Source organism: Talpa europaea (assembly GCF_964194135.1).
Source record: "Talpa europaea genome assembly, chromosome: 6".
Classification (NCBI taxonomy): Eukaryota; Metazoa; Chordata; class Mammalia; order Eulipotyphla; family Talpidae; genus Talpa; species Talpa europaea.
Genome location: NC_140072.1, coordinates 54,940,751 through 54,949,169, shown reverse-complemented (window position 1 = coordinate 54,949,169; position 8,419 = coordinate 54,940,751).

Genomic DNA, 8,419 nt, shown 5'->3' with positions numbered 1-8,419 from the left:
TTATGTTAGCATCATCCTCTGGAGGTCAGTTTCATCACGACTGGTCACTGTACATTGCCAGGCATAAGAACAGGTAACATGAGATAGATCCATGCGTGAGCAAAGGTTTGGGTTGACCTCTTGTGGTACAAAGTCTATTGAAATTGTGCCCAAAGTTGGGGGGGGCTCCCCTGGTGGAGCAGGCAGTTGAGCGTAGCGCTGTGAAGCTGTCCGCAGCCTCTGCAGCACAGGTTCGGTTCTGGCCAGCCGGCAGCCGAGAATCCCACATGGCACGGCAGACCTCTCCTGTCTTTCCCCCTGCTCCCCTCAGCAGTGTATTTCAGTCAGTCTGCCTGTTCTGTTCCCCGCTCTGTCTCTGGTGAAACCTCTCACCCTCCCACACATCTGGCCTATACCCTGGTTCTTGTATGCATGAATAAATAAATCTTCAAAAAAAAAGAAAAAGAAAAAAAAATTGTGCCCCAAAGGGTATGACTTATGATGGGTCCTGTGCTCAGGAGGTCTCAAGGAGCCAACAAGTGCTCCATGCCGGAGAGCCGCTCCCAGTTCATAGGACCAGGCTCCCGGCAACCAGATCTGTATTCTTTAAATCTTTCCTGAAGCAGGTGATTGTTGCAGAAATATTCTATCTTCTGGGAAGGCCTGGAATATGGAATGGAGAAACACACAGATTGGGAGTCCCTACAGTGGAATCACATCAATGGTGACTTTTCAGAAGGAAGAGGGGTCCTCCAGCCTAGTCAGACTTTCAGGCCCACATCTCGACTTTAACCTCATGAGACATTTATTGGAGCTGGAACCACCCACTCAAGCTGCTCCTGAATTCCTGAGCCATACAATAAAATATGTGATAGAAAAATATGTGACAGAAAATATGTGAAATAAAAAATGTTTTGTGTTGTTTTAAGTTGCTAAGTTTTGGGATGACTTGACATACAGTAATAAATAATTAGCAAAGAAATTCGTGTACATTGGAGATGTGTCAATTAAGAATTTTTTTGGCAACAAGTAATCTGACCGCAGTCTTAAATCTTTTTTTTTTTTTTTTTTGGTTAATAATGAAAGACATTTTATTGGATCATTATGTGTCAAGAAGTATAGCTGATATATAGAAACTCATTTAGCAGCAACTAAATTTTAAAAATAATGTTTTGCAAAGTAGTTTACAGTGATAGTGAAATAAGATTATAAACAACTTTTTTATTTTATATATATTTTTACATCATTTTTCATTTTTGCACAATGTATGCATTTTCATCCCAGTTATATTCCCTATACAATTCCTACCCTCTCTTATTTTGACCCTAATCCTTCCTCTTCTCTCCCCGCCGCCCTGCCGCCCCCTCCACCCCCCACCTCCACACATAGTGTGTTTCTGGTTTACTTTATTATAATTAGTCTTATTCCTGGTCTCTTATTTAGGTTTTCTAAATTCCTGCTATGAGTGAGACCATCCTGTATTTTTCTTTTTCTTTCTGGCTTATTTCGCTGAGCATGATCCCTTCCAGCTCCATCCATGTTGCTGCAAATTGCACGAGTTTATCTTTTTTGATTGCTGAGTAATATTCCATGGTGTATATGTACCTCATCTTCTTGATCCAGTCATCTATTTTTGGGCATTTGGGTTGTTTCCATAGCTTAGTCATTGTAAATAGTGCTGCTATAAACACAGGGGTGCAAGTGCCCTTTTGAATTAATGATTCTGTGTCCTCTGGGTAAATATCTAGGAGTGGAATTGCTGGATCATATGGAAGCTCCATCTTTAGCATGTTGAGGATTGTCCACACAGCTTCCCATAGTGGTTGGACCAGTTTGCACTCCCACCAGCAGTGCAGTAGATATCCTTTTTCTCCATATCTTCTACAGTTTTAATCTTGAGGACAATTAATGCTGGATTAATTTCTGAGGACTGCCATAGCAAAGCATCACAAACACAGTGGTTCAGAGTAACAGAAATTTATTGTCTCACAATTCTGGAGGCTGAAGTCAAGTTGTCCCAAGGCCATAGTCCCTCTGAAAGAACTAGGCAAGGATCGGTTCACTTCCTTCTCCTTCTGATGGCTTCAGACAGGCCTGGTTTATAGAAAGCTGTCTTCTCCCTTTGTCTCTTCATATTGTGTTCCTGGGTGCCTGTCTTTCTCTCTCTGTCTCTTTCCTTCCAACAGTCATGCTGGATTAAGGGTCATCATGATGACCTCATTTTAATTTGATTACCCCAGTAAAGACCCAAAGAACATTGCCATCATAGGTACTGGGAGTTAGACCTTCAAACTGAAGACCCACCCAAGGGGCAAGTTCCCTTCCCATATAAAACTACAACATATCTTTTTCTTGGGTACACAAGTCAACTCATAACAAATGTTTACATATCAAGAAGTCTGGAAGCAGGCGGTGTTGGGGCTGGTGTGGCAGCTATATGATGCCATAAATGACAAATGATACAGTCTCCTTTTATCCTCCATCAGCCTTAGTTTTTAGGGATTTTTTTCACCCCTGCTTTTTTTCCTTCCATGAGCAGGTATATCCATTAGTGTAATTCCTATATTTTCTCCAAGAAAAATGAAATTATTTCTCTGCTCAGTGAAGATAAATAAAATAATCTGAGTGTACTTGTTTTTCCTGGTTTGTTTTGTTTTCTCTTGGGAGTCAGCTGTCTGCAGAAAGACAGTGCTTCAGTGCTCTCACACATCACACAAGTTTTATATGGGAAGGACACTTGCCTCTTCAGTTTGGGAAAGTGCAGCCTCAGAAACTTAGGCACCTGGTACAATGGTCAGAAACATTAATAAATAAAACCCCAAGAGTGGATGTGAAGGAACAAAATAATCATATAGGAAAAATTTTTTTTAAAAAAAGATTTATTTAGGGCCTCCCGGTGGCGCAGCAGTTGAGCGCTGGGTTGCAAGGTTGCCCGCAGCCTTTGCAGCGCCAGTTCGATCCCCGGCTGCTCCCCGGCCACTGGAGGAGGGTCCCACATGGCGCACAGACCTCTCCTGCCGCCCGCTGCTCCCCTCAGTACTTGCATAAATAAATAAATACATCTAAAAAAAAAGATTAAATCACACTGTTAAAAAAAAAAGATTTATTTATTCATGCATATAAGAACTGGGATATAGGCCAGATGTGTGGGAGGGTGAGAGGATTCACCAGAGACAGTGGGGTACAGAACAGGCAGACTGACTGAAATACACTGCTGAGGGGAGCAGCGGATGAGACAGGGGAGGTCTGCCGCGCCATGTGGGTAGCTCCGCAGCTGGGCAGCATCAAATCTGCGCTGCAGAGGCTGCAGACAGCTTCACAGTGGCTGTGCTCAACCGCCTGTGCCACCAGGGAGGCCTTCATATAGGAAAACTTTTGAGAGGCCAAGATGTGTGGCTTGTTGTCTTATGTAGCGTGGTGTTTTATTAGGGAGAAAGGACATTTTCTGTAGTTGATTTTTTTAAAAGATTTATTTATTTATTTTATTTATACAAGCACTGGGTACAGTCAGAAGCGAGGGGGGGGCGGTGAGAGAATTCACCAGAGCCAGAGCGGGGAGCAGAGCAGGCAGAAGGACCGAAGTACACTGCTGAGGGGAGCAGCGGGCGGCAGGAGAGGTCTGCGCGCCATGCGGGACCCTCCTCTGGTGGCCGGGGAGCAGCCGGGGATCGAACCGGCGCTGCAGAGGCTGTGGGCAGCTTCGCAACCCAGCGCTCAACTGCTGCACCACCGGGGAGGCTCTGTAGTTGGTTTTTAATTCTATGATCCAGGTGATAGTCCTTCAGCTGCCTGTAAGGTATTTAGCCCTTAATGTGACTGTAGCGGATAGAGGTTTTGTCTGTAAGAGAATGATTTCTACAGAGCAGTGGTTCTCAAACTCAACTGTGGTTAGAATCACCTGGGGGGCTTATAAGCACAGACTTGTAGGTTCCTACCTCTTTTCTTCTCTTTTCCCCAAGGAACTGCTGAGACAGGGTTGTTCCATATCTTCCTACCTGGAAGATACCCTGTGTGGCTGTTTTGAGTGACTATATTCATAATATTTCCAGGAATGTCAGTTAGTATCTACACAGCTCAAAATGCCATTATATCTCATGTGTATGCGTTTTTAGATTTCATTTTGCATATTTTATTAGTAATTTTATTGCATATTTTATGAAGTAAGCAAAATTTTCAGTTCTATCATTGCTCCGGAGCTTCATGCTCTTCAAGCCAAATCCAGGTCCAAGGCATTCTAGATATGTAGTGGGGGGTCTCAGCTCTGATATTCTGTGCTGGTTTCAGATGCTATTTTCACAGAAGCTAGGTAGTCATTCCACATGCAGAGACAAGAAAATAGATGTGAAATTATAGTTGCACCACATGGGTTTCCGTTATGACTCTGCCCTTTTACTTGTAGCGAATCTCTGGGAAGTTGACGACCACTTGAAGCTTCACATGCCTCACTGTAAAATGGGCAGGATAACACCTACCTGCTGGGCTTTATTCCCTAGTTCTCTGTAAGAGGTGATGGAGATCTGTGTGGAAGCACCTCCAATAGCAGGTTAGATTAGTCAGAAGAACTAGCTGGTTGCTGTTAATTTTTCTACTTCTGAAGACATAATCTTCAATCCCTGCTTCCTATGTCCAACAGCTTCCAGGAAACTTCCAACCTTCATTACTTCCTCTCTTTCTTTAACTCCCACAGAACATATGATCTGCTTCACTCTTTTGACCCTCAGCTTCACCCTTTGTGTAGCATTGTGTACTTTGGAAAGAAATTATATGCATTCTAATCAAAACCTGACAGTCTCCTAAGAGCTCAGTATTTACGCCATTTTCCACATGAGAAATTTCCTCTTGGAGAAGGACTCAAGTTTCCAAAGTGGGTGAGTTAGGGGCAAGCTGGGCAAGAATCCAGGTCACCTTACTTCCAGTCAAGGACTATTTACTTACAAATGGAGAGCATGAGTTTATCTTTTCTGATTGCTGAATAATATTCCATTGTGTATATATGCACATCTTCTTGATCCAGTCATCTGTTTTTGGGCATTTGGGTTGTTTCCAGGTTTTACCTATTGTAAATAGTGCTGCAATAAAGATAAACTCATACAATTTGCAGCAATGTGGATGGAACTAGAAGGAATTATTATCAGTGAGATAAGCCAGAAGGAAAAAGAAAAATATCAGATGGTTTCACTTATAGCAGGAATATTGGGGAACCCAATAAGACATCAGCGTAAAAAAACAGTAACAGTACAAAACACAACAAAGCAAAAAACGGACAACTATGAATCAGAGACATCCTGCAGGGGAGGAGGAGGGAGAGGGATTAGAGGGAGGGAGGGAGGAGCACAGGGGACTGAGGTGATGGTGCACAGGTGCTTTGGTGAAGGAAACTTTAGGGGACTACACCTGAGGGGGTCGGGGGAAAGCAAATATTGTTTAAAAATGAACAATGATGTAAAAAATAAATAATAATAATATTTTAAAAAATGGAGAGCAACTGGGAGAAGATACTGTGACTCAGTGTTGGGGGGAGGGGAAGAAGAATGTGGAAGGAGAGTGGAAGTACATCTCAAAGGGAACGGGAGGAAGAGGCGATTTCCTTCCCTAGTTCTTCCTCACTATTAAACCAGACTGACATGTCTGTTTTCTTTCAACTAGTCTTTTTACTATAAGAAGCCAAAAGAGCTCATCATTAATGATTTAATTGGAACAAAAAGGTAGAGTAATGTGAACATTTTGTCTGCTCTGGTCCTTCTCAATCACCCTCTCAGAATATCTCAGGAGCACCTGGATCAGTGTTGCCATTCTTTCTGTGCTCCTTGGTATGGGTCATGTACTGTAACAATGCCGTGAGAATAGAGAGGTCTCTCCACATAGTCCCTCTTTCAATTTAGGGTGAGAATTTTGTGTCTGGATTATAGCATATGCCCTTCATCTGTTTTGGACCCCCCTCACCTGCTCAGGAAAGTGGGAGACGCAGCGTTGTTATTAATAACGCGTAAGTTGATGGCCCCTGCCAGAAACAGGTCTCATTGATCTGGAGCACATGACTTAGATTTGAAAGCCTGGAGGGGTTTCCTACTCCGAATGGAGGGTAATTGAGCCTGCAGAGCCTGCTCACACCCTGTCCTCTCAAAGTTTAAACAGAGAAGATAGAACTGGTGAGTTGACCACAAGGATGGTCCAATTTCCTCTGCTCAGTACATGGCAGCAAGGAGTGAGAAAAAGAATGCAACTCAAACTCTCACCTCCTATTTAAATACAGCCTGTTAGTAACACATGACTCAGAGTTGTACTGGCCTTTAACAATTGTACCTCCCTTAGAAAGCTCTTATAATATATATGTATTTGCTCCCTTAGGGGCAAATGAGTGGACTTCAGAAGTAAAGTAGCAGAAATATCCCTGCCTTATATATAACTGAAGTTTCCCCTATTATACTGATACTTTTTAGTTAGAAGATAATCTTTCCAGTGGCCCCATTTAAACATACAAGTACCCTGGGTGCAGAATATATTGAGCTCTACTGTGTTAGATTTGGAAATCAGAGATGAAAAAGATGTAGTCCCTGTTCTCAAGGAGCTTACAATCTTTAAATAAAGTTCCATCATCATAATAATGATGATAAATAAATGCTCATTAAACAATTACAATGTACAGGTATATACAGGTTTATCACATAGATAGCAAGAGGCAGAGAGAGAGGAGTTGTGCCAAGATTTCTAACTAAAGTCTCCATGGACAACCACCACATTATATTCCTACAGTACAGAACAACACGGAGTGTTCCAGGAGCCCAGAGAAGGGCAGTCCCCAGATTACAGAGGCCAGGGGAGGATCACAGAGAAGCTCTCACATTATTTTGTAATTGCTTGAGCATCTATTGAGGACCAGTCAGTTAAATGCGGGGAGAAAGTGGGAGCATTAGTAGGTCAGGTCTGCACAGGACATCTCAGTGGGAGAGGGAGGGAGGAGGCTGAGATGTGCAAGAAGGGAGTGGGGAGGGGTGATGTGAAGATTGTACTGCGCAAGTATATATGACTGAGCTCATTCACCTCCAGGTTAATTCGGAAATATTCGATAATGACCCTTACTCAACTAGTTGACATAAAAATATTTACCTCCAAGGAGAACACAAATGAAAATATCTAAGAGAGGAGGGAGGAGGAGACATGAGGGCATCAGGAGCCGGAATCTCAACCATCTGGAATCCTACTGAAATTTGGCTACCCACTCCAGAGTCTCAGGTACCTTGCCAAAATATTTTTCAAAGGAAAATAAAAGTAACAATGTTGCCTGCTATAATAATGCAGAATCTCCTCACATTGACATTTATAAATTTGCTGCCAATGGCCTGGAGAGCATATAATAGACTGATAGCAAAGGCAGCAAGGGTATGGGGGAAGCAACTGAGTGATTGAGCTGTGCTTCCTTGGGTTTTTATTATCATTGTTGCCTTTAGCCATATGTTTTTCAAAGACACTGATAAGCCTGGACTGATTTCAAAGGAATTCCTATACCCAGATTTCAAAATCATCGTTACATCTCTGGATTTTCAGTGCTTTGTACAGGAAGCACAAATTTATGGAAATCCTTAAATGTTTCTCCATAAATGTTGATCAGCTGTGCTGTCATTACATGTGATGTCTGGGATATTGAAATAGATGCTAATAAATTGCTAATCCAGTTTATGGCTAAGTAATGAAAACCATTTCTCCTATCTAGAATAGGATGTCTTGCCTCTTGAGTGGGTTCCAGATGCTGCATAAAAAAGGGAATAAGATGGTTTCTTTTTTAGTCTATTTGGTTGTTCCTTACTACCCCCACCCCCACTGCCACTTTATAAAACGCAAGTCAATCTGCAGGAAATGCCAATTTTTTAGTACAACATGGACTTTGTGCTGCAGCTGTCATCCAAGATTTTGTCATTCTTGGCCACCACTGGATATATTGTATGGTTATGAATCTCCACCCATTCCAGGTCGTTCCTCCTCTTTTTTTCTTGACACCACTTCCCTCCATATACCAACTTTGCTCAACTTCACAAACAGAAAAACTAAACCGGAGACTGATAATTCAAGTGGCTGATGACTCAGGAACAGAACCCAGGAACCCCCACAACCAAATGGGACTCTGGAAATCTGCAGTGTCCCTGACTCCATCTATATTCCAAAGGACAGCTTGCTGCTTTGCAAGAATCATGCTAAAGACTCTGGAGAACTAAAAGTCACAAGTACACTGGGTATTTTGTTAAGATTTGTATGAAGGGAGTAAAGGGATACATCCTGTGAAAACACAGTACTCTTCCATTTTAGAGACGTGTTTAGGTGGATTGAGTGTGCAGAAATTTGAGGTATTTTGGAGTATTCCTTCCAAAATGAAAGGCATCATGTGCATCACCACTAAGAAGACCTATGTTTCAAAGACAACCTTGAATTTTTGAGGCAGCATAAT